The sequence below is a fragment of the Pteropus alecto genome, unplaced genomic scaffold, assembly GCF_000325575.1.
Source record: "Pteropus alecto unplaced genomic scaffold, ASM32557v1 scaffold270, whole genome shotgun sequence".
In the NCBI taxonomy this organism is placed as follows: Eukaryota; Metazoa; Chordata; class Mammalia; order Chiroptera; family Pteropodidae; genus Pteropus; species Pteropus alecto.
In genome coordinates this window covers 9,987,373-10,014,181 of record NW_006430735.1, presented here as the reverse complement: position 1 = coordinate 10,014,181, position 26,809 = coordinate 9,987,373, and the positions used below count along the sequence as shown (strand labels likewise).

General features: G+C 38.4%; 1 non-coding gene across 1 annotated transcript; it reads right to left on the bottom strand.

Moving 5' to 3' along the window:
* Positions 1-20,901: 20,901 nt before the first annotated feature.
* LOC112485161 lies at positions 20,902-21,020 on the bottom strand. Its single transcript, XR_003048367.1, has one exon. It is a non-coding gene; the product is annotated as a 5S ribosomal RNA (ribosomal RNA).
* Positions 21,021-26,809: the final 5,789 nt, after the last annotated feature.

Sequence of the window (26,809 nt, the reverse complement as noted above, 5' to 3'; positions counted from 1 at the left end):
CATAGCAAGTGGCAGAGCCTGGATTTCAACTTAGGGATGTTTAATTCCCAGGTCTACAGTCTCCTTGGTCCTTTAGTCCTTGGTGCTTATATGAGAGTCTAAGGGTTTATTTAAATTGATGCAATATCAAGAGATACCAGGTAATTCTATTTCTAAAATAATTAAAGCATTTGTTTGTTGCAATGTGTATTAAATAGCTTGTTGGCGGACTGATTTGGGTTATCATTCTGCTGAGGCAGACTTGGTCTCATTTCATAGGAGAGTGGAATATGCTGATCATTTGTAATCACGTTAAGAAAAAGTTATTCTCAATTGATGTTTTATAATACCATGTTTTCATGTTGTAGAAGTATTCAGAATGAGGCTTTTCTTTTTTTCGTAGATTGCATTGTCATTATGTACACATTTTCACTTTTATTTATTAAAAATATGAGGAAATAAAAATTAGAAGTGGAAAGTGAAAAAAAAAAAAAAAGGTCCTTCACTACCTAAATGTCTATGACAATTTAAAATGAAAACTTCTCATCTAACTGGAATTTGATTTCTAGCTACCTGAGCAGGTGAGAGGCTGTTAGCTTCTTAGGGAGGAGCCTAGATTTTACAGCCAAACAGATCTGACCTTGAATCTTGTCACACTTGTAATCTGTGTGCAGAGGGGTAAATCACTGAATTTTTCTAAGCCTCAATTTTCTCATCTGAACATTGGAACAAAGATGAATATAGTATACAAGCTTATTGTAAGGATTCAATCAATGAGCTCTCCTGAGTTTTTAAGGAAAAAAGTATAGACAGTCCATTGTTTATTTCTCTCTTCTAGAAAGAAGGCTGTGCCACAGCTGCCAAAATGGTTCTCTTAATTTTACCTGTTTTCTATTTTTCATTTGTGGTTTCCCTAGAAGAAATGCTCAAGTATATAAAAATATTAATAAAATTGACTACTGTATACTAAATGCTTTCTCTGTGCTTATGTGTTTCTTATCCTAACTGCTTTACATTCATTATCTCATTTAATTTTTTAAAAAAATCAAACAGTAATCTAAGGTTCTGAGATAATATAAAACTTTCCTAAGATATTTAGCTAGTAAGTGGCCATAAATGCTTGAACCAAAATAAAACACTGGTTCTTGGTCTTGATGAAATACTTCTGAAGACTCCAAGTACTATTGCTTACATGGCAGTAGTCAGTTGTCACAATAGGTACTGTTACTCTCATTTTACAAATAGGAAACTGAGGCTTAGAAAAATTGTTCTTTGGGGCCTTTCACAGTGTAGCTCACTGTTGCTACAAACATGCATTACTTAATCTCACTTTCAAGGCTTTATGTGGACTGTGCTCTCTCACAAAGAGTGTGTGGGGGATGTGCGTGCGTGCATGCATGTGTGTGTGTGTATGTGTTTGTGTGAGAGGGTGCTCTTTCTCTTCTCTTCGTCTTTCTGAATATCAAGACCTATCTCAGGTACTACCTTTTCCATGGACTTCTTTTTTTTTTCTTTTAATATCTGCAGATCATGACTGACACTGAATTATAAGTCATTTTGCTTAATAACAGGGCTCCTTGACCATGCTGAGGATGTTGGTGGGTCACTGAACATAAATTGATATACAAATCAAGAAATATTAATTGAGTATCATGTATTGCATGAAAAAGGCTATGCTTGATGTTGTCATAATTTATAAATTTAGGTAAGATATTGTCCCAGCTCTCAAGAACCTTACATCATTATCTAAATACCACCATGGATTTTTTTAAGCCCTCAATTCCTTGGGATGAGTAAATAGTTGGTTGAAAAAATGCTGTTGAGGAGATAGTTTTTTTTTTTTAGACATGAAGGAGACTTCAAAATAATGGAATAGACACTCTCTTTCTTATGATTTGTAGTTAAGTTGAAGAGAGAATACAAATACTGTACTGTGGGTAGACCCAATTACTTTTTACCACCTTAATGGGAGAAATTTTGACCCTTTGGGTTCAGAGTAATCCTCTGAGTGAAACCACAATATGACCTTGAATAAAAACGAATTGGCATATTTGCTCCTGACTAAAAAGCAGTCAACTCTGGCGTTTGTGGGAAGCTGATGTGTAGGAACCACTAAACAGCTTCCACTTTGCATTATCACTCATTTTATAAAGCAGGAAGACTCTTAACGTTAATTCTGTAATTTGAACATTAATACTGTGGTTTTACATCCTGTAAATTAAAGCTCCAGGATGACCAAAGAGCCGGCTCACAGACCATCTGACAACTTGCATCAGGACTCAGACAGCACAAGACATAGGCCAAGGACAGGAGGCCTGGCCATTTCAGGGATCTGCTACTCTTTGCTTACTGGAATGAATAGTCACTGTCTTCTTTCCTCCAGTTCCTTTGTCTCAATCCTCAGCTGGCCATTTTTTTCCCTAGCTCTTCAGTTCATACTTGGTTAATTTATACCTGCCAATATGTTTTTATTATGTTCAATAACAGAAGCTAATTGTTAACACAACTTGAGAGAAATAGCATAGCCTCAAAATAATACATGTATTGGCTTTGCATAGAAAAAAAAATTTTTTTCTCAAAACCCAGCTAATGTTTATCATAATGCTAGGGCTAACTTTGATAGTTGTTGGTGCCAATCATGGTCGTCATGGTTCAAGATATTTTGGAATTTTACGGAAATGTTCTAGTTGGCACGAGAGCAGTCATTTCCTTGAAACAGGCATTCGGAACCATGTATAAGTCTTTTTTCAGGTTAATGCATATTTTTATCTTTTAGAATTGCTTATAGATTAAGCCAAGGATAAGAAAATGTGAACTTATAACTTTGAGAGTGAAGAGTATGAGTAGATTTTAAGTGCCATCAATGCGGGCACCACTCTGTCTTGCTAATTTCTATATTTTTATTCATTAACAGATAGTGAATTCTTGATACATATTTATTAACTTAATGAAAAAAGAAATACCTGGGGCTTCTAGGTATATTATAGAAGTATTGTTGGCAATTTATAATACAAAAGAGTGTGATACCACTTATTTCATGTGTCTCTCCTTAAGGAAAGATGGACACATCTCCATAAGACAGCTCTGTGGAGTGGGGTGGAGGGTGGGGAAAGGCCACTGGGACCCATAGGTAGAAATCATAATACTTGCTAAAATTTATGTCTCTCTGGATCCAGTCCTTTATGAGAAAACCAGTACATTTTAACAAACTCAAGAGTAATAAGTCATTGGTACAAATTGAGGAGACCTTCAAAATACATTTACTTTTGAATATGACCAAGACTTTTTATGACAGAGGCTTCACTTGTAATTCCATTTTGTGTAATTTATGTCGCAGTTGTGGGGTCTTCGTTAGTTACAAGACTGTGGTCAATCTTCTGCTACCCCTGATAATTTCAGAGAAGATGTCTACCTTTAGTACTTCTTAATTCAGATATAAAAGGAGCAGATTTCCTCCAGAGATTTGGTATTTAATTCCGAACAAGCTAAGGTCTCTAAATCTTACAGTTTTGTGCCATGACTTTTATCACATATAAAGTATCTCCCTTTGTATTTTTTCTGTTGCTACATAGTTAAAGTTGCAGAATGGCTTGTGATCTGAATAAATTCATGTATCTAAATGTTATGGAACTATAAAATATGAGAGTGGTCATTTTTATAGGGAATGTCAACCTCAAAGAAGAGAGGTATGTTTAGAGAGAATGAGAGTGAAAAGGGTTTGAAGGAAAAGGGTACATGCTTTAGCTTAGACAAACATTAGCAGAGGAAGCATACATAGCCCATGTTCAGAATTAAGACCTGTCTAAAATGACCCATTAGTAAAAAGACTAGCGGGAACTGAAATGGGCTGTCTTAAGTTGGACTGTAAAGCAATAAACTTGACTTTTTATTCTCCACTTTTGGCAACCTCTTTGTATTCCATTGTATACCAAAGGCATTATGATATATCGGAGACTGCAATAGCTAACTGAAATGAACAAGTTTATGGGAATATGCATTAGGTCATAGGTTTGCAGTTGGGAGACAGGCTCAATATTATTGATGACATAATTAACTTGCTCATTTTCATTGCATGAGGACACCATTTCTAACATCAACTTGACCCTCCCTTTAGACCCAATAAGATCAAGAAGAAGGAGCTGGGAATATAATGTTCCATGACTGTTTCTGCAGTTGACCAGGCTGTTAATGGGTGGTGGTGCAGGGGAAGGTCATTGCAAAGGGTAGGGGGATCACTGCAACTTGAACCAGAGCAGCTACTTGTGGGGATCCTCTTCAGAGACAGGCACCCATAACCAACTTCTCACAGGTCTGCTTGTGGAGACAGTGCACCCTGCTTTGTTTGAGACTAGCTGGTCTTCTGAAGGGATGTAACAAATGGCATTCAGTGTCGCAGCTCAGCACAGAGGAACTGACATGAGTATTTTTTTAAAGACACAATTTTATAGCTAATAAAATAAATATTTCAATATTTAAATTATTTCAACTAGTATTTACTTTCACATTTCGATTATAAATGCAATTTAGCTAATATGTCGTCTAAAATCACTCAAAAAAAAAAAACAGCTTAGAAGAGTGCATTCTTCTATAGTGGTCAGTGGGGGAAAGAGAATTTGAAGATGATGGCTTAGAAAGTTATCTCAGGTATGACAGAGGGAGGAGGTAAGTCAATTGCCATGATGAATATAGAAAAGATTTGAAAGTTCTGAGTTGATTATGTACTTCAAAACTCAAAGAAGAATGTGGTGTTTCATTTTGTTTCTGAACATCTATCAGCATTTTGAATGGATTAATGGAAAATAATGATGAATATTATTGTTTTAAAGATCAATTAGTAGGACTTTCTGAAACGGCTACTCTGTATGCAGTTCTGTGAGATTGCGGGGAAAGTTTAGGACCTAACCTCTGTCCTGACATAGCATATAACCTAGTTGTAAAAACAAGATGAGAATATGTGAATTAATTACAGATCAATAAAACCAATCCATGATTAAAGTATACATTGTGTATTACTCACTCTAAATTATATAGACATTCAGTGGAGGGGGATTAAAGAAAGATGGAATATTCAGACAAGCCATAGGTAGAAGTGATGGTAGAAATAGGAAAGTGTTACTTAACTATTGAATCCTCAGTTAACATAATTGCTGATCCCTGGAGAAACGATGGCACATCCCTCGCACAGTGTCTCCTCTTTATCATCTGGGTCTTATCACCTCTTCAGCTTCAATACTCACCCAACCTCTACCCACTTTGACCTCTATATTCCAACCACAAAATATGATTTTCAGTTTCCCGAAGGTAACTGCAGTTACCTGATTCAATCCTTGATGTATTTGAGTTCTCATCCTGTACGGTCCAACTGAAACACTACTACTTTGGTAAAATTCTCTGAAATTTCCTTGTCTTCCAGAGATTTTCTGTTTCTTAAGCTAGCTCTGAACTTTGCTCAAAATTGTCTTATATCATGTACAACGTCTTGACATTCTTTGCCACCAGCCCGCGAGTATCCTGAGAGGGGGAACCACGTGGTAGTTCTCCCATTCTTTCCATATAGCACCAAGGAATGTTGGTTGAAGGAATCAGTGTAGGAATGTAAAAGAAGGTTTGAAAGACAAATGGCCTGGTTAATTAGGACTGCTAATTAACTGAGCATTAAATAAAGTTTCATTTTCATTTTGACCCTTAGTATAAAAAATTATAATAATTTGTCTATTTTTCTGCCTAACTACATGACACACAATATAGTGATTCGTTATTTAAGACTTAAAGAGGGTGATTTGTTTCATTTTGAACATCGACTCTCTCATTTTAGATTTTCATGGAGAAAATGCCAATGGATTGAGTTGAATCTCTACCAGTATAACCCATACCTGAAGGTTAATCTTTTGACCCGGACACCAGCTTTTGCTATGATTCATCTGTTTTTGTTGTTGTTGTTGTTGTTGTTTCCTAAAAGCTGAACATGAGGAAAAATTCTGTTTAATGAAAAATTCAAATCAAAACGTGACTGTAACAGGGATGAAAACACAATGAATAACAAGTACATAGACAGATAAGGGATTTACTAAGTACCGTAGATTTCTAATAGCAGGATTGTTGGTCCTGCATTGAAAGTGCTATCAACCAGTTGCGTTTGGATGTCCTTATTCCAAGAATTCTGTAGGAAATAAATGGGTTAATCTTATACTTATCACTAACTGAAAGAATAAAACGGGGAGGGGTTCCTTCTATTTATGATTGCCAATTTGCATTTTAGATCTTTGTGTATGTTCTGTAAGTATTGACTCACTTTTCTGGCCTGGTCTTTACTTGAGCAAACATTTCTAGCTTAGTTGAATGGAAGGATACTGTTCAGACTGTATGGTTTTAGATCACAAAGGCTATTTTACTATGATTAGAGAGCCAAGTTAACACACACACACTCACACACACACAGAAACAAAGTGTTGTGGCCTGCCGATATGCAGGTATATTTCAACATTCTCATGTCCCTGTCCATATTTTTCAATCAGATTATGAGGAACAAGCATGAAAAAAACCTTTTTACTTCCTAAATGTATGTATATGTATTGATTACTGTGTGGTAGATCCTTTTCAGGGTACTTGAGCTGGGTTCTATTCATCTTTGCATCCATCCTCAATACAAGGCACACAGGTGATTTTCAGTAAAGTTTGTTGAATATCTAATATAAGTCTGTGTACAATCTTGAGACATGTATAGTCCTGTGGCAAAGCAAACACAGCAGGAAACTTCATACCAGGGGACAACTTGGGTACAGTGAGAGAGCATTTGATGGGGGGCCTTTGTGGAGGTGTAGCAGGTTGGTGTTAGGAGGTGATGCTTAAGCTGAGTCTTAGTGGAGAAGCAGACCTGTGTCGAGCACACAAGCCTAGGAGCAGCATTCCAGCTAAAAGGGCAGTCATAGGCTTGTGAAAGATCCTGGAGTCTAGTGCCCCTGTGAAATGGGACCTGATTGGGATGTGGTGGATTTCTCTCCACATCCAGAGGGGAAATAAGTTGATGGAGTAAAGTGGCCGTGGGAAATCCCTCAACATATTGAAAATACCTCTGATGTTTCCCTGTGGACCTGGGCAAAAGCTGGCAAGGCCCAACCCCTCTATTTTAACTTTCAGTCCTTCCAAATCACAAAATGAAATGGAGTTTTCTTCAAAGTGACAGCTAAATCTCAGCCCCTCGCCAGCTGCTGTACTGGTGCTGCTTAATTCTGTAATCCTTTTGCCCTCCATTCCTCATTGTGGTTAGCAAATGCCAGGAAATGTTGGAGTGACAAGTGAGTTCTCTGTGCCTGACACCTCTGCGGGAAGACTTGATAAACTGCAAATACCATCACAGTCATTTCTCAGGTGCAGGCTCAGAAGCATGCCCAGGAAGGAACCAGTCCTGGGAGGTAAAATGCTCCCTCCGTCTTCCTGGCTTCCTTCCTCTGAATTACATTTCTATGAACTTGGCATGTTGCTCAGAGCTGTTTTCAAGGGTATACGTCTGTGAAATATTTTCCTTTGAGTCTTAAAATTGAGTGACATCACATCGTATGTTTCCTTGTCCCTCCATGGACAATACTTTCCCCTTGCCTAAAGGGGGAGGCTGAGAATGGACTGATGCTTAGTTCTCAGTATAGCTAACAGTGTTATACCACATCCAGGAGCTTTTCAGAGTGCAGAGACAGGTCATGAGTGGCTTTGATTTCCCCCACAATCTACACCCTACAACACAATTTCCACATGAGCTTCCGCTACTGGAGAAACTTCAAAACCCATCCGCATTTAACACTCTGTCATCCTGTGTCACCCTATTTTTTACTTGGCTGAGAGTGACAGCTGAGTTCCTCCCATCTCCTCTCCTCTCCTCTCTCTTTTTCTTTTCTATCTTCCCTCTTTCTCCCTCTCACTCCCTCTCTCTCTCTGTCTCTCTCTTCCCCTCCACTCTCTCTGTGTATTAGTATTCTACGGTACACTCTTTAACAAAACCTGAGAAAGGAATTAATCTGTCACTAGGAATGAATGTACCGGACAGTGATTTATGCAGATGCTGTACTCAAAGTGATGGCGTTCGTTTCATCTGTACTTCTCACAGCCCTTCTCAGAGTTAACACACAAACTTGAATTTAAAATAACATTGCAGCTGGGTTACTGGGTACTGCTCAGAACTGGGCTACCCTGGTTCTAGCCACCAGACAAATCCAGCAGGCCAGGCAGACAGCTCAGGTAGGTGTGTGGAATTCTGGAATTTCCAAATCCACAGCCCTGCACTGTGTAGGTCTGACAAAGAAGCTGAACTACAAATTCCCAGTGAGCTCAAGCCCATCTACCCTTTTGCCCCTCAAGCCTGGACTTAGAAACACCCGGAGTTTCACTGGCCCTTGCCTCTCTTTCCCACAGCCCTCCGTACTTTGAGATTCTGGTCATAATCCGGGAAAGATTAATTATGCCTGGTGTTTCTTCTGGCTGGCTGGCTTCTGTACCGTGTTCTGGCAGCAAGACTGAGATTCTCTCTAGAGAGCTTATTTTCATGAAATTCTCCCTGTAGTTTTTACATACTTAAGTAGTTGCATGAGGTTGTGAGAAACAGCCTTGTTTTTGAACACTAATCCGAATCCAACTTCCAAATCCCTTGAAGTTCAAGCTATCACTATGAGAAACCCGAAGTAAACAAGCTTCTCACCACCCTCTCACCCAACTCAGCTTCCACCTTCTGCTCTTCCGCTTGCAAGCGGCCTGCCAGACCACGCACTCTGCTCTTCCAGGTGGGCAGGTTTCTGCAGGGGTTTCTTTTGCTATTGTGCTTGTGATTACGAGTATTTTACCCACCCTCTCCGCTGTCTAGAGATCCATCAGGGATTTATCTCCATAATGAGAAAAGGGAGATAGGGAAACGCTAGGGCATTTTTCTCTGACTTAGATTATTTGTCATTTTGATATTCATTTTAAAAGATGCTTTTTAAATATTTAAATGTATGTGTGCTCACATCACAGCTCCTCTAGATGAATTGCAGATGACACAATGACTGCTTTATCTCTCTCATACTCTAGGCCTCTCTCCTGAAAAGCGATTTGGATTGGAAGAAGGGTAGGTGAGAGAGAATATGAACTCTGATCTTTGAATAGCCATTTTTCTCTGTTCCTTCAAATATCCTATTTCACAGTGTACTGTTGTTTGTTTGTTTGTTTGTTTACCTTTCATCTCCAGGATGCCCTAAACATTCTGGAACTGAGTGACAGGGAAGAAAACTTAAACTTTATTAACTAAATATCCTCTGTGTTCCTCTCCCTCATACAGACACACACTTCACAAAATGAAACCAACTAAATAAGGTCCTCTCTCTACTTTTCCAAGTTCTGGTTTAAGATATTACAGACATAAAAGAGAATAAGCCTCGTTTATAAGCAAACTCCCTCTTTATTGATAGTGGATCAACGAAAGCATATGTAGGTTTAGCAATGCAGACAGTGAACAGAATTTGAAATGCAGCATGTTAAAAGGTCCAGGACTAATTATTCTAATATTGGTGCTTCTGTGTAGAAGAGCCTATGAGAAGATTAAGAATCTACATTATTAAAGCACATAGGCTGAATCAGGAGTGAATCAGTAGAATCTTTAAAAAGGCAGTTTCATACAAAGGCATGCCATTTTTTTTTTTTTAGCAAATATTTATCGAGTGCCTACTATGTGCCTGCAGCTGTGCTGGGTTCTGCGGTTACATTGGAAAATAAGAATAAGACTTCACTGGAGTGGGGGTTAAGAGATGTGGAATGAGGGATGCAGCAAAAAGAGCATTAGCCAAAAATATGTGGCTCGGAGATGGAGAGAGCCATATCCTGGCCTTGATTAGAAATGGGACCAGATTGAGCAGGGTGGACAATGTCAGCGACTTTAAAACTCTAAGAAAAGAGAAAAAGATGCACTCACTCTCGCCAATCCATGGTGGTTCCAGAAAGGACAACCCTGATTAATCCTTTGTCATGGCATTAAAAGGGGTCAATTTAGGACAAGATAATGGAGGTTCTGTGACCTCTATTATTAGAGAGCCAAACTTTGAGCAGAAAATTATAGATCTCTTCCATACAAATGACATATTTCCCAGAAGCAGTCTAGCTTCCTGGAAATCATAGAAGTACCAATATCATAGAAATTCCATAGAAACACCAATTCCCCTGTCAATTAACTTCAATAACTATTCATTTAATGCCTACTTTGTGTAAGGTGCTATGTTGGATGTTGAAGCATTATGGTGGCTTTCAAATATCACTTGTATTGGTGGACTTTGACAAGTCATCAGTCTATATCTGCATCCCTAAATTCTCAGATTTCTTCTGTGGAAGTTAACAAGCCCTAAGATAATATGTCTCATTAGCTGCATGCCCAGTTCTATGTGTTGTTGTGTATAAATTACAAAATAAATAGATAGACAAATAGATAGATAGATAGACAGACAGACAGACAGACAGACAGATAGAGGCAGTGTGGTTTCTATACTCAAGATGACTACCATGTGTCTCAGGAGAGAGTTATGTAATAAAACTGCAGAATGGTCAAGGCAGCATACAGCTAAGTTCTGAACTATGTAGTATCGCCTAGAGTGTAATGAATGCTCAGAGATGTAAAGGTTTTCAGAAATAGGAGCATTATGAATGGAGCCACAGGGGATGGGTGATGAGGAAGAGGGCATATGCAAGGTATGCCCTTCACTCAGTATTTCTTCTGCATAGAATATTTTCTTCTGCTTCTCCATCGTTCCAAATCTAGTTAATTGGATTTTTCAAAATCCAGCCCAAAACTTTATAAGCCTTCCCTAAAAATCTCACCCATTGTTTTTTCTATTAGAGTGCAAATTCTTTGAGGATAGGTTATCTTCCAACTTTGTTCATTTCTACATTCCCTACTGTCTGTTGCACAGGACTTGGCAAGTGGCAGGCATTCAATAAATACTTGATGGATGAATGATTTATATTTTCGTATATTCCATAGATCAATCCAAGAAGTAGCGATTGCTTGTTTTCAGAATTGAATTGAAAAATCACCTTGAACTGTAAGTTTTATAGCAGTGAAAAAGTTAGTCTGAAAGATGGTCCTCAAAGCTCGAAGAGGGACTAGCAGAGGTTGTGGAGATTGGAGAGGCACTGCATACTTCACTGGCAGAGCAGTGTAGGTCATGGAGATAGCTGATATTTCAGGAGTATGTCCTGGGTGAAGGTGGTGCTGCTCTGAGGTCTTTGCTCAGATATGCTGATGTTTTCATTTTCACGTAGGCAGCTCATGCTAACTCTGGAGAGTTATCCTACATCATATATCATCATATGTATCCTGTTTATACTCTGACTTTGTTTTAGAGGTGGCACCCTGATATTCCTACTTTCTTTAAGACTTTGACTCACGAGAATTTCCAGGTTAATAATAAGGAAACCTTTATACTTTCAGTAGTCTTTTGTTAATGACTGAAGTTATCTAGACAGTCTTTACTCAGCTACTTATGACACCCTCAGGTGCACCAAAAGAACTCTGTGCCTACAGTTTTGCACTTCTCAGCTCCCCCAAATTATCAATCTTTACTTAAGTAGAAGGCCAGCCTTGGGAGCACTACTTGAAGCTAGCTTCTCAGTTTTCCCTTGTCTGAGCCGCTAGAGGGAACAAGACCTCAGAATACTCTCAATAATTCTCAAGGTGGGGGATGCTTTTGGCATTTATAGTAGGCTGATTTTTTGTGTGTGTGTACGAGACTCCCCCCTGCATTGCAGGGCATCTGTCATTCCTAGTCACTAAATACCAGCAGAAGCCTTCAGTTACTGTGAAAATGAAAAATGCCCCCACACATTTCCAAACACTCCCAGAGAGAGGTACTGATTCTTGCTTAAAACATTGGAATGACAGCAACCGTTGGAATGACTGAACAACACCTCCATTCTTTCCAGTTGTTAATATTGGTGGTAGAATTCCCACCCTTGGGTTGCCCTCTGTAGTGGCTTTGCATCTACAGGTAAAAAGAGTAAAGGTGCATTTTCAAACACACTGTAGACTTTCTCAGACGATTCAGAGAGACGGTATGGGGAACCATGCTAGCAGACACAGACGGGGAGGAACACCAGCCTTGTCATACTGATTTACCAATTACACATTGTCTTCAGTGTACCCTTTACTGTATTCAGTCTGGTTTCCTAACCCCCGAAGCACAGTGTTTGTTTTTCTGTCACATCTTTATTATCTTGGATTTATTCTATTCCTGGAAATGTTAAAACCTCTCAACTCCTGTGGGAAGAGGCAAAACTAGAGAGATTTGTACAATTAACTGACACAGTTTAGAATGTTTCAAAAGGATTGGCAATATTCGTGTTCTCATTACCACTGATATTTACTCTATTGCATGTTGGGATGTACAGTAAAACATTTGTAGCTGTTTGATACCGTGGAAAGACTGAGAATGTAGGTACCTAAGCCTCCTGCTCCTGGGTTCTGGGTCCTGCCACCAACTAATTGGATAGCTTTGGACAAGTCACTTGCCTTCCCTGGGCTACATTTTTATTACATAAAAAAAAAATATGGAACTGGACTTTTGGAAATTCAAGTATATAAATTCTATTAATGTTGAAATAAAAATATATAGCATTTGATGGATCAGAAAAACTTAAAATAATAAATATATCCCAAGCCACTAGCATAAACTGCCCATCTCTTTGTTCCATCCTTTTCTCACCAAGACCCCAGCATAAGTGCAATGAACTATGTTGCCTGAATCTAGAGCCAAGTCTTACGTGAATACATACGCAGAGATTGCAATTGCAGTTGTATGTTGCATGCCTAGCATGATCATACTTAGTCTGGCCTCATCATTAACTAGAAGTGAGGCTCTTAGAAGAGTCTTATTTTGTATATTTTGTTTAACCATATTTATTGAGTCTATTGTATATTAGGCACCATGAATTCAAAAACGATGAAGACAAAATTTATACCTTCAGAGAGCTCACAGTCTAGAGAGGGGGATAGACATGCAAAGAGATAGGTAGAACCTGATATGTTGGGATTTGTGTGCCATGGTGGGATTTGTGTGCCATGGTGGCACTGATGAAAGTGAGCCATCGTACTTATGGACGATGAAATCAGAGAAAGCTACCCAGAGGAGATATCATGGAAAATGATAGGACTTCAACTTGCATGAAATTTGATTCACACCTTCTTTGTAGAATTTATTTTTTTCCCCTCTGCTTCCCTCACATGCTCCCTGTTTGGTGACAGAAGGTTAAGGGGGGGGCGGGGTGTCGTGATAGATGTTGGTTGCTTTCTTCTTTTCTCTCCACTGCTCTGAACATCATTACCTTCTACTGTACAAAGATGACACCATCTGCAGTATCCAGTATGGATATAGCCAATGAGTTTTCTTGTTATAATTTAAATCAACCTGTTTACAAATTTCTTATTATAATGTCCTTGATTCACATTTTACTGCTGTATGTCCTCAAATCAAAACCACCTTTTTTTTTTTTTTAGGTCTTAAATATGTGATTTTGTAAGTGTAAATAAGTTGAAACAATTTAGAATGTTTCACAAGACTTCTCAGTATCACAAAGAAATATAGATAGACATACCATACTTTAAGGTAGAGGGAGGGAGGTCAAGATTCTCTAAAGATATTTATGGAGTTAGATCACCCTAGAAAAAAATAAATATGCCTGGCCATTTTGTATTCAACTTTAGGAATTTTCCCAAATTCCTGAAGCTTACCATGAATCTTAGCTTACTTGATTAAAGCGTTTTAGGAAAGGAGAAGTTCATAGAAGACATCTTTCCTAGACTTGAGAATGAAGTGTATCCCTGTAGCCACCACATTCTCTCTTCTCCCTACATAGTCGTCTGTGCCCTCCGGCAATCTGCTGCCCCTCAGCCCAGCCATCTGCTCTTAGCAATGAGAGAGCAGCGTGGTAGCCATAAATCCTGGCAGACATTGCAGTCTGGCAGTGTGAATGACAACGTGCAGTATGGAGGCTTTGGCAAAGGGAAAAGCTGTGGCGATAAATCCAAACACTGTAAACCAGAAGCTAGAGTAGAACGAAGCACCTGGCTTTTTCCTTAACCACCAGGTGATATTTCCAGAAGCAACCATGCGTCTTTGTCACTGACTGTCGGGTACTGAAGTGTTGTGGTTATCTTAGAAAAATAAGTACGGTCAGTCCTAGTTCTTTCAACATTTTCTAGCATTTCTCATACCTCCCTCAGAATAGTTTGTTGTTTAACTTAAAATGTGTTTATACAGCCTTGCAAAAATATCTGTTTCTTTTTTGTGGCGAAGGGAAACCCTTTTATAATTGATTGCCCTCAAAATCATTTCAATCAACACACTCTGTTCGATTCTTTTGAATCCCAACTGTATACATTTTGAGACAGAAAAAAAATACACAGTTATTTTTAGATCACCTTTTTTTTTTTTTTTTTTTTTTGGTCCACTTGGTAACTAAGTAAAATTGAATAATCCACAAACTTGCAAAGCTGTTCCTTTTAGCCATATAGTTTTATCTACTGCAATGAGGGCAGGTCTGAGTGGATGCTCTGGGGATCATGAAACTTACTGGTGAGTAGGAGAAGTTAAAGCTGAAGAGGAAGGACGGGACTGGATCTTAATACCATATAGATTATCTGTATCTTGAAGGCTACTGAGAGTCAACCATGATATGGCTGAGTCAGATTTGTTCTTAGGATGATGCATACCTTATAAGAAGTTTGTTTTAATCAATAATTTAAAAGTCCTTTGTGGCTCTCTAAAGGAAAATTCCATGTAAGTGCCAAATAATAACAAAAATTAGATGTTCATAGGCAAGTTTTAAGATGTGGAGTAGTCACACAAACATAGTGGACAATTTGGTGACAGACAGAGGGGAGGGGGGTTTGGGGGGCTGGGAGAATGGGGTGAAGGGTTAAAGAAGTACAAATTAGTAGTTGATAGTCACGGAGATGGGGAGCACGGCATAGGGAATGCAGTTAGCATTAATATATTGGCTAGGTGGAAAATTAGAGGAGAAAAGGAGCAATTAGGGGCATCGTTTTATAAATTATGTAAATGTCTAACCAATAAAAACAATATACCAATGTACTCTATACTTGAGACTAGTTAAAAAGAAAGATGTGGAGTAGCCAGCATGACATGGGGGCTATAGGTGAAAGCACAATGTATGCTCTTAATACTCCAAGAAGCCCTGCACATTCTTGTTATTTCACTAGGGATTCTTTCTTCCCACCCTACCCAATATATATATGCAGTTTTTATCTAATCATATGTTAAATAAAGAAGCACATGGATGAGAGTTGTTTCCTGTATTTTCCATGGATGTATATAGTAGAGGCTGGCTATACTAGAATGGATACACACACACACACACACACTATTTAATATATCCAGATGAAAATTCAAATAAATGGTAAACTAGGTGAGTTGTTACAAATATATATGTAGTTTGGCATTGCATAGGTAAAATATTCATAATATTTTCTGAATTTTTTATAGTTTGATATTTTTGCTGATATTTTAAAGATAGCATTTTTACCCCACCCTAGCAGAAATTTCCATACCCAGAATATTTTGTAATGGTGTTTAAATTTTAATTTTATGTACTTATTAGAGAATTTGGCATGCTTTAGATAAATTTAGTTTTATTCCCCCTATATTGTCTATCGAGATTTCATCAGACTTTTCTAATGATTATAACTTTATAAAGTAATGGTTTTTTTATTAATTAGAATACATTCACTGCTAGAATCAAATCTCTTAACTTCATTCACCCATAGTGTTTTTTGAGTATCTAAGGCATTTAAAATACTCTTCCAAGAACTTTACATGTGTAGCTTTTCTTCAGCAGCAGTCCTAATGGCAAATACCAGCTACAGACATAAATAGCAGTGCATTAGGCAACATGAGTCCTGGGTCTCAGACTCTGGAACTGTTTTCAAATTGAGTGTTCCCAAATTTCATTTTCTATTCTATAAAATAGAAATGATAAGATTAATTGCTTCTCGAGGAACTAATAAGGTCATATAATAAAAAAAAGGATGAAAGCTATTAAGATCCTTTCCAAATTTAAGTAATATTTACATAATATTATATAATAATAATGTGTGATTTACTATGTTATAATATGGATATGCATCATAGTTATGCATTGTATAATAATACACATATAAAAGTCAAGTGACTGAGTGAGTTAATGCTCTCCCATCTCCTTTTGATCTGCTTACTTAACCAAGGAACAAATACTTTGAGTTTTAGTCAATATTTTAAAAGCAGTTCCCTAAAGGAGAGTTCATGTAAGTGCCAAATAAGAATTATAATTTGTTGCTCACACCAATGTACTAGAATACCAGCATGTTAAAATATACAAGTGGCACCAGGCATTAAAATTACTATGGTGTTTATTTTTATTATTAATTGCAGGTGCTGCATTATATTCACTAGGGAGCCAAGAGGCAAACATGTTTTTCAGTGTTAGGGTGCAAGTGGTTTAACAAATTCCTAAGGGAAATTGACATCTAAATGATGTGTCAGAGAGCTACAATATTAATATTGCCTTCCGTCACAAACTGTATTCTTCTCTGTATTTCGAGAGCACTTTGCACTTGTTTCTACTCTGGCAGTTACTAAAATGTTTCCTAAAGGTATGTTTATTGTTCTGTCACATGTCCATTCCATTTTAAGTACTTTGAGAACTGGGGTGTTTGCATAGGGACGGGCGCATGATAGGAACGTTATTGACTAATAGACTTGTATTTAGGTAACACTCTACCTTCGCAATGTGCACATGTGTGTGTAATCTCATTTCATTTTCTGACAGCTCTCCAGGTAGCCGTTACCTCTTCAGTTAAGTGACTTGCCTAAGGAAGTTCTGTCATTCATTGGTGGGAACATGACTTCAGGTTCCCAGTCCAGTGTACTTACTACTGACCAGTCTCACCTCTATGAAGCTTTACTGAGTTTTTAAGCTCTAACTGAAAGGTATTCCCGCCAGGTGAGGGCAGGAACTGTTTCTCTTCAATGGTGGACTTCAACCCCTACCGTTTTCTGCTCATGACATTAGGTCTAGAATTGCTGAGATGTGAAATGAAATCTATGACAATTTATTGCAGTTTATGAGAGACTCCATGACATGGTTGATTTGACTTGCCTTGTACTATCCTGTATAAGAGATCCGAAAGGATCAGCAGATAGATTAATTTAAGGCATCTTTTGCTGACATAGTTTACCTCTAAATGGATGATCATTTGTCAGTAAATTACTTTTTTTCTGAGCCAGGTAATTTCTGATCAACATGCTCATTCTCATTCTCTCTCTCTCTCCCCTCCCTGTGTCTCCATCCCCTCCTCTACCTTCCCTCTACTTCTCAAACATTCTCTCTCTCTCTCTCTCTCTCTCTCTCTCTCACACACACACACACACACACACACACACACACACAAATGCATACATATTCACAAATATATATGCCTTCCAAAGTAAGCATTAGCTGAGACCTCACTATATTAATAAAAAAGAAATTTCTATTTGCTAAGCCAGAGTGAAAATTGAATATAAATGGCATCTGAATAGGGAGCAGTTACAGTGCCCATTATAAGGAGGGGATGGGTATTAAGTAAAGAGAAACTGGACTCTGTGATATTGCAGTAATCAAAACAAGTTTAGAACTTTATTAGCACTATAGTTTTCTTGCAGACCATGAAAAACGGATGAAACCAGATCTTGGATGCTATCATCAAACAATATACATTATAAGTGCCTTGATATCCACATAATGATGAACATCTCTATTAAACCAACACCCACTTACCCTCTTACCCTCTCTACAAAATGTAGGGTATGGTATAGTGGAGATAGGTTTGATTTACAAAGAATTCTGAGAAGGAAAAGATAGGAAAGAATCCAGGGTTTTTGCAAGTCTGAAGTGAAATGCTAGGCTGGGGGTTTAGAGAGGCAGGAGAAAAAAGAAGGAAAAAATTCAGGTGGAAAAGGACATTATAGAATTTAAGTAAAATTAAAACTTTGGAATTTTAACTCAGGGTTGCCAGAAGCTAATGCCATTTTGCAGTTGAGGTCCAAATAACTGTAATTCCCAGGGAAACAACCAGTTTCTCTGACTTTTTTCATAGATAATGATCACATTTCTAGGACAAAATAATCTTATCCCTGTAGTATAGCATCATAAAGATACAGCATTCCATTGTCATAAACTAATTGCTATTAATTTGTGTTATTCTCTCTCTCTTTCTTTCTTATGTATCAAGAAAGTAAAATTTTTCCTGAGTTAAATCTGGGGGTCAAAACTGTCTTACCTGTTGATGAGCTTTAGGAGGAAGGAGGCACTCACTGATCGACCAGAGCCCAGCAGTATAGATTAGAAAGCCTTGGGAATTTGGCAGTTTGACTGTAGAGAGGATCATGCTACTGTTACATGAATGGCCGAGATTCTGCAATACTGATTTGAACAGGGAAAAGAAAAGTGTTACTAGTAGCTTTTTATTTTATTGTATTGAACATATTTGTATTTGGGATGTGTGTAGGTATCTATGAAATGCCTATCTTGTCTCCAACATTTTACTAGTTTAGGGCATTGGCAAGGAGAAAAGTAAAAAATAATACTAATAGATCATTTTTGTCCCTTAATATGTGTGAGCTGTTTTGTATTATTAATGAGTGCAACATGCTCTGCTACGAGACTGCAGAGTCCTTGAAGAAAAGGTCTGTGCGCAGCCTTGGCACCTAACACTGTGCCTCACACCCACAGTAAATGTGTTTCCTATTAAATTCCGAGTGACTGATTTAATGGCTAAAGGCAAGTTATATGCTAAGCAGTTTCTGTGCTCACTTTTTAGTTCATGAGAACCCTGAAGAACAGAGTGATACACACACTCTAAGAACCTGATTATCATTGGAGATAGACTGTGGGGCTGAGGGGTGAGCAAAGTGGGAATCGAATCATGAATGAAAAGCATCACTGTAGAGGAGACAAAGAGAGTTTTTGTTGATGTTCCCCGCGCAAGTGCATATGCTTCAAGGCAACCGGAAGTCACTCAATGTGTGTAGTGTTCAATTTTACATCCTCAGCCATCTCTTCTTCCTCTACTGTAGGCATCTGTGCTGAGTATATTCCTTAACACTATCCCCCTAGGCCTGCCTACTTTCTCTTTTTTCCCATCAATATCTTTTCTAATACCCACTGTCAGAGCCACTAAAAACTGTGAGGTTTGTTTCTTGACAAATGTCCCATTTTCACAGGCAGTTGAACTGAACTGCAGCTTGTGCTCCGTTCAAACATGTCAATAAACATTATTGCAAAGACGTAGAAGCAATAATGGGAATGTATAAAACTCACCTTTATTGCCTCTTGCTATGAATTTACACGCTGCTCTAAGCAGCTTTCACTCCCTCTAGAAGAAGCTGCAGGGAATCTGTTTTGGGTTGTGGGAACCAGAGATACTGATTTGGTTGCAATCTTCCCTGGAGACTGGAAGCAGAAGATAGCAGTGCCCACAAACTCAGATGTATACATGCTATTTCATGCCATAATGGTCTTTTATGAATAATGTTGGTTGTCACAAGTGGAACCAACGTCTTACAAGGCAGAACATCGGATGTTACAGAACAGCAACACTCATGACAATAAAGACCCCAAAGATGGTGATACTCTAAACCCAGGGTTGCGTGGCTGCAGATCTGCCGCACCAAGAGTACTGTTGTACGGAGGGAATATAAAACACAGACTGGCCACAGTGCTGGGAGAGAGACCTTACCCTGATATGCCTCACTCTGAGCCTGGGAACCTAGGGCCTGCAGCTGTTGGGGTTGTCAAGTAAGACATGTTTGAGGTAGGTACCTGAATGCAAAGTGAGTCTTTGTGGAGAGATTGTCAGGATGAGGACTGGTATATCCTTGGGTGTGTGACATCTCAGGGGTTAGTGTGTCCTATGGTGAAATGCTCCAGAAGGGTCTATGAGTAAGAGACCCTGTAGCAATGGGTTCCACAAACAAGACACATTCCTTGGAAATAAACCAACCTACATTTATATCGATCTAAATCTGCAGATGATGAAGTTAAGGCAAAGAGGACCTCTGAGAGGCAGTCAGAGTCACTTGTATGCCTTCCTAGTCACGCATCTGTGTGTGTGTGTGTGTGTGTGTGTGTGTGTGTGTGTGTGTGTGTTATATGATGCATTGCTTAGATGTCTTTTACTGCTTACCGTAGGGACTTTGAGATTGCTTAAAGCTAATGCCTACTCTAACACTGCCACTTCTTTATAATTCCTCCTTTCTGCTTTTCAGAGCCATTAACAGTATTTGGAATCATATTAATTTCACTCCTCACCTCCTAATATATCAAATGATTTTAGGAGTTTTTTAGTGATGGTGAGTCAAGAGGCATATGTTTTTTATACTATGTTTGGCCACAGTTGTTTTTTGGTGGAAAGTAATACAGACCTTAAAAAAGAAAACAAAGAAGAAAAGCATTATCAAAGTAATCCATATTCGTTCTGACTAGGTGGCAGTATCATTAAGGTAGAACAAATAATAGATATAGTATATAGTAACTTTACTGGTAATTTTGATTCTCTATGGCACCCTTTCCCTGTGGCATATTTTTTCAGCATTAATTCAATCAACCAATATTTACCAAGTGCCTATTATGTACAAAACACCATGTTAGACACTAGACTGTTATAGGAAATTAATTGTAATGGAGAATATTCTTCTCTCTTTCCTCACTCTAATTAATTAGTTATTTTTAATCACAGTGACCAAACATTCAAAAATGAGAGGAAGAATTTAGTCACAAGGGTAGTTTTGTTTTGTTTTTTTTTAGAGAAGGAAACCCTTGGTTGACCTCACAGATTGCAAGGACCTTGTCAGCTTACAATCCCTTATTTTTTATTTTTTATGCCTATAGCACCTGGTCTTCTTAGGTGGTCTCCCATCCAAGTACTAACCAGGCCCGACCCTGCTTAGCTTCTGAGATCAGGCGGGATCAGGCACGTTCAGGGTGGCATGGCTTTAGGCACAAGGGTAGTTTTAACAGAGTGACATTTATTCTCTGTTCAAGATAAGATTAAATGGTATTCTGATTATTCCTGCACTGATCTCCTCACTTTGTATAGTTTTTTTTCTTTTGTTTTGTTAAGTCCCAGCAATTGAGAATTTCCACCTTGATTCTAGGAGAGATGGACAGAAAAAGTTTACATGTATCAAACTCCATAAACACAAACTTCCTTCTGCTCCAACAAGCATGGTAGCCTGACTCCTGCTTTTCTAAACTAGATTATTTTCACTGACCATAATCAGTGAGTATTTTCTTTAAAGCGTTTGAGTCATGCAGGGCAGACAGTGTCTATTCTCAACTAAGGATATCACAAAATAACAAGCTGATACAGAGTTACATAGGACATACATCATCTTTTGTTTCTGCTCCAGAGGGGACAGTCATTAACATGGCACCTGCTATTAGTGCTATGATGGAGAAGCACTATGGGAATAGAGAGCAGATAGAAAAGAAAACTGCAGCATACAGGGAAATCAGGAAAATGGCCTCTAACAGGAACCTGGAAGCATGAGTAGAAGTTAGTCAATCAAAGTATAAACTTTAGGGAAAATATTCCAGAGGGAAATGACCAGAGAAGAGAGAAGTGCAATATATTTGAGGAACTGGATGAAGGTCGATATGGCTGAAATACACATATGTAAGAGGGCCAGATATGGGAGAGATGTGAGACACTGTTGTTACCTCTGGGAAGAAAACTGGATCCAGATCATGGGAAGCCTGATCAGAAAAGCATTTTAAAAGTATATTCACTTAATTTTTAGGGAAATGGAAGTCATGGAAGAATTTAATCACAATGTCGTATTAAAACTAAAATGTATGTACATAAATACAACATGCACATTTTACTTTTTTTTATAGCAGGTACACATAGTATTTCCTTTGATTCATGACTTTCTGAGTTTTTATAAATTCTTGTTCACTCATTTTCTTTCAGCCACATCAGCTATCTTCATCTCTTCCCCAATATTTGCAACAACTAAAGCTATATCCTGCAATCGATTCTTGTAAATTAATGCAGAAAGAAAGGCAAGCTCTGGGATTTCTTGGTACACCCATCTCAAAGCTTATGCTAGACAGGGCCAATATTCAAACAATTAACTTCATCATTTGCTATGGTGCTGGTAGACTTTCTAAGATAGATTTGGGGTTGGCTTCCTATTCAAAATAAAGTCAGAGCAGGAGCTGGGCCCTGCCAGTTCTTATAATAAGAGAGTACTTAGTTGTGAGAAGATTTGGGGAGATCATAAGCATAAGGTGGAGAACGAGAGAATCCTCATATGAATGCTATTAATAACATGAAATGTTAATATCGCTCTTGAAAGAAATCTTTTAGAAATTCAGTATCCTGCCCATGGTTTGAAGTTTACTGTTAGTTTTATTACAAAGCATCCCTGACAGTAATTCATGTTACCTAAACTCTTAGATTTCAGAGGAGAACTTAACAGTGCAATACTGATGTCCTATCTTTTAAGTAATGGTTTTGTCAGCTCATAAGAGATAAGTAGTATAGAGGATAGGAGAAAAGAGTGCAAATAAATAAAAAATCTTTGGTGCCCTAGGTTATGAATTCTCGACTTCTCAAGAATCCATTCCTGCAGCCATGGTAGTACTTCTCTTACTGTTCTTGATCCCTGAAGTTTGTCCTTATGACTGTGGCCATATCAGATAATATCTTAACTGTAGTTGTTCTGGGGGCTTATTTGCCTATGCATGCCACATAAAGGGAACCCTGATATTCTGATTGAATAATTTTGCATGTTTAAGACAGCCCTGTTGGTTTGGATCGGTTGAGTGGTAAGATTTCATAAACAAGGTTCCCACATAGAGACTCCTTGTAAACTTAGACACCTTCATTTTTATTCTAGAATTTCCCTAGTTTTCTCTGGGAATTGCTCTGCCAAAGGCCTCTACAGCCTTCAGCTCTAATGCTCTGACAAAATTGGAGGATGCAGCAGAAGGAACTTAGTGTAAATGCCAAATACAGAAAGAACCTCTCTTCCCACAGCTACGACACAACTCATGAGGCACATGAGCATAATACTTCTTATTTGATGTGAAAATGTGTGTGTATGTGTGTGTGTGTGTGTGTGTGTGTGTGTGTAAAATATGAAAATTGAAATTCTACAGAGTATACTTATTTTCTGGTGTGCTACCTGAATACTACTGAGAAACTACTAGAAGGAGCAATGTGCATTAGGGAGGAAGACAAAAATGAGCATTTCCTTAGATGGTAGACAACCAGGAACCTCAGAGTGGGATCATGGAGTTATGGAAAACTATCAGCATTTGGGACACCCCAGTCTCCATTTGGTGCTGGAACTGGGTTCAGGGAAGGAGACCTGCAGTTTCTAGATGACAAAACGAATAGGTTCTAAAGACAATGCAGAGATGCAAGCCAGGGTCATATGGTTAATGGCAGAGATAGAGTTCAAATCTCAATTTTCTGACTCCTGTCCAGTGCTCCCAGTCTTTCAGGCTGTGCTTGGCCACTGGAACAATGTGGATGGGCCCTGTGAGCTTACACTGTAGTAGCTTACTGTTCCCTCTGTGCATCCTCCATGCTTGCTGCCATGATCCTTGCCCTGCCACACTTGGAACTATATATGCAGCTTTCACACTGCCAGAGGCCTTTTGATTGGTAGGAAGCTGATATTTCCTCAGAGACCATTCTGCTTACTTGGCACAGCTCAAATCACATCTCTTGGCTTTTGCACACTGTTCTACTGTTTTGCTAAAATGTACTGCCCTTGCCAGTTGGTGGGCTTCCGTTAAGCCCATGCTGAGGATATCGCCCATCTCATGTTCCTCTGGATGTACTGATTCTGCCTTTGGCACTGCTGTGACTACCCCATCGACTGGCTTGCCTTGCTGCCAGTGGGCTGGTCTGACCTGATTTAGATGTTTTCCATTGAGCAATCCCCTGCTTGGCTGGCAATGTATTGCCTGTGCCAGTGGGCAGGTTTCTTCTTAGGGGGCTACTGCCACCTTGGGCTTCATCTTCCATTTCCACTGGCCTTTTCATTGCTTTTTTCCATCCTGCTTGGCAAGGCTTACACCCAGCATTCAATTGCTTCCATATCGTGGCTGGCCTTCTCTTCCTCTACTGGCTGCCTCCTGGTAACTGCTGATTTGCCACATCTCTTGAGTGTAATGTGTTCTTCAAAGCACATCAAATTGAATTTGACTGACTCATGGCTGCTGAGAACATTTCACACCATTACCTGAAATGTTTCTTATGTATGATGATAATTATTAAAAATCAGATTCTCACCATTATTCAGATATTTCCCTCCCCAGTAATATTATATTTATCTATCTACTATCAGTCCAGAAATCAGTTAAAATCTATCAAACACCTACTAATTTGCCACATTCTAATCTCTCTTTATGATGTAACTTATTGGTTATAAGGATATCTTGGAGATTCTTAAGTTATTCATCTCAGGGGAAACTTGAAAGAAAATCAAGCCCATCTTTTTTCTTTTTTCTTTTTTTTACTTCAGACATGGTAACTCCACAATTATTTCATACAAATGAGTATCTAATTTCTAATGGCCTCACGAAGAAGCTCTAGGAAATTTATTCTAGTATGTAGCAACCTTCTCTGTCAGGAATACGTTAAAACCAAGGTAATATCTTATGTTCTTTTTCACCCCTTTCTGGCCATTGTAAATAACAGGTTTTTAAATTTTTTTTCCTTTAAAATGACACACTAAAGTAAAACAACACAATTACTAAAAACAGACATATTGTTTCTCTTTTTATCATGACTGCATGGTTCAAATTCCTTTCATTTTCCTCTAATTTGTAATTTAGATACTGGCTTGGAATAGTAGTAAGTGGGGAGCCCTCAATAGGCTCAGAATACTTAGAGGGAAAAAGAAAAAAAAAAACAGAAACCACCAAACCAGCAAAAATTGTAATGCCCATCTACATGGAAGTCTAGTGTTAGAATATCCAAGGTCGCTCTCCGAGATCATGTCACTTCTGTGCTTAAACCCATTAGTGGTTTCCCAATGAATGTTCTCTGACATCTGACGTTCTCAGCACAGCCGTGGAGGTCGGAAGGATTGGATCCTAGCCACCTTTGCAAATCTCTTTCTTCCTCACGTTCACTCTGCTCCTGCCTTATTAGGCTGCTCTCAGGTCCTTGAATATTCTAAGTAATTTTCTGCCTCAAGCCTTTCATATGGCTGATTCCTCTGTCTGAAACTCCCTCTCCCTTTGTAAAGCTGATTCTGTCTCATAAATTTCAGCTTAAATATCATTTCTTCCTAGGTACCCACATGACCACCCTCTCTGGTATTTTCTTTTATGCACTGCTCCCCTCTGCCATTCCTTAATGGGATTTTGAATTGAGAATTGAATATTTGTTTGATTGCATATTTATTGTCTCTTGGCCCACCAGACCATGAGCTCTTTTAGGGCAGCAACCTTTATTACTAAGCATAGTATATGGTACATAATAAGCATTTAATAAATGCCATTGCATTAATTCTAAATAGAATACTGAATCCGTTGGCTGTGAAAGAAGGAGGCCCTGTGAGTTCCTGGCATTTCTATGGTGTTGGAACAGTACTATCTAAGAATCTGCTCTTACATTTGCTGCCTATCTTTCCCAGCCATGCAGAAAAGTAGAGAAGCTAGAAGCCAAGTCGAAGCTGCCAAGATTTGAAACTGCAAGCCTGTCCTGGAGCCCATCATCACTTCACATGCTTAAGGCTGTAGTTAATTTAGTGCTAGTTAAGCTGACATCCTGTTTCCTGTACAAGCAAGAACATGATAAAAAGATTCAGAATAAGATAAAAGTGGATAAAGAGAAAATGATAAAGAAAATGAGATGGGCTTGATCCACAGTTACCTGCTTTTTCCTTTATATATATTTTCCTTTTGGAGGAGCTCATTCATTCTCACATCATCCCATACCTTCTTTCTGATGCTGCCCCAAACTTTACCTTTGTTTCCACTTACTAACCGTAGGTACAGATCTTTAAATTCTTGCCGAATATTATTATCTTGGCGTCCTTCTGTTGATGGGAGTTTAACAGGTCTGAAACTAAACTTAGTAACTTCATTTATTGAATAATATTCATTGAATTCCTCTAATGTGCTAGAAGCTACTCTGGGCACTCGGATTACAGTGATGAACATTGATTCTAACAGGGAAGACTGATAATAAACAAATGATCCTACAGTAAATGTGCTATTATTAATTATCGTAACTGCTATGAAAATGTAATGTGACAGGGAGCCCTAAATTAATTTGGGAAGTCGTGGAATTCTTCATTGGGAAAGTTATATCTGAAGGATGAGTAAAATTAGACAAGAAGAAAGAGGAAGAAGCATGTATTAGGCAGGAGAAAAGTATGTGCGAAGACCTAAACAGGGGAAAGGGTTGTTATATTTAAAGAAATAAAAAGAGTGCTATGTGACTGTATTGTGACAAGAGAGGAGTAAGTGCTAAGATGGGCAGTGTCCTCTACATAATTCACTTTCCCATCCATGACACCATAATTCTGATTTGTTCATCTACTTAATCTCCCATAGCCGGCCACAAAGTTCTTCCTATTTGTACCGCCCATTGCTTCTGCCAATAAATGGATAAATTCTGTGTACTTACTATCTTTTTACCCAAAATATAAGACTTCTTCATTAAAAAGTGATTTTTAAAATATACAATTCACATTCACTGTAAGTCAACTAGAAAATACAGATAGGCAAAAATGAAAAATTACTTCCCCTTTCCCTA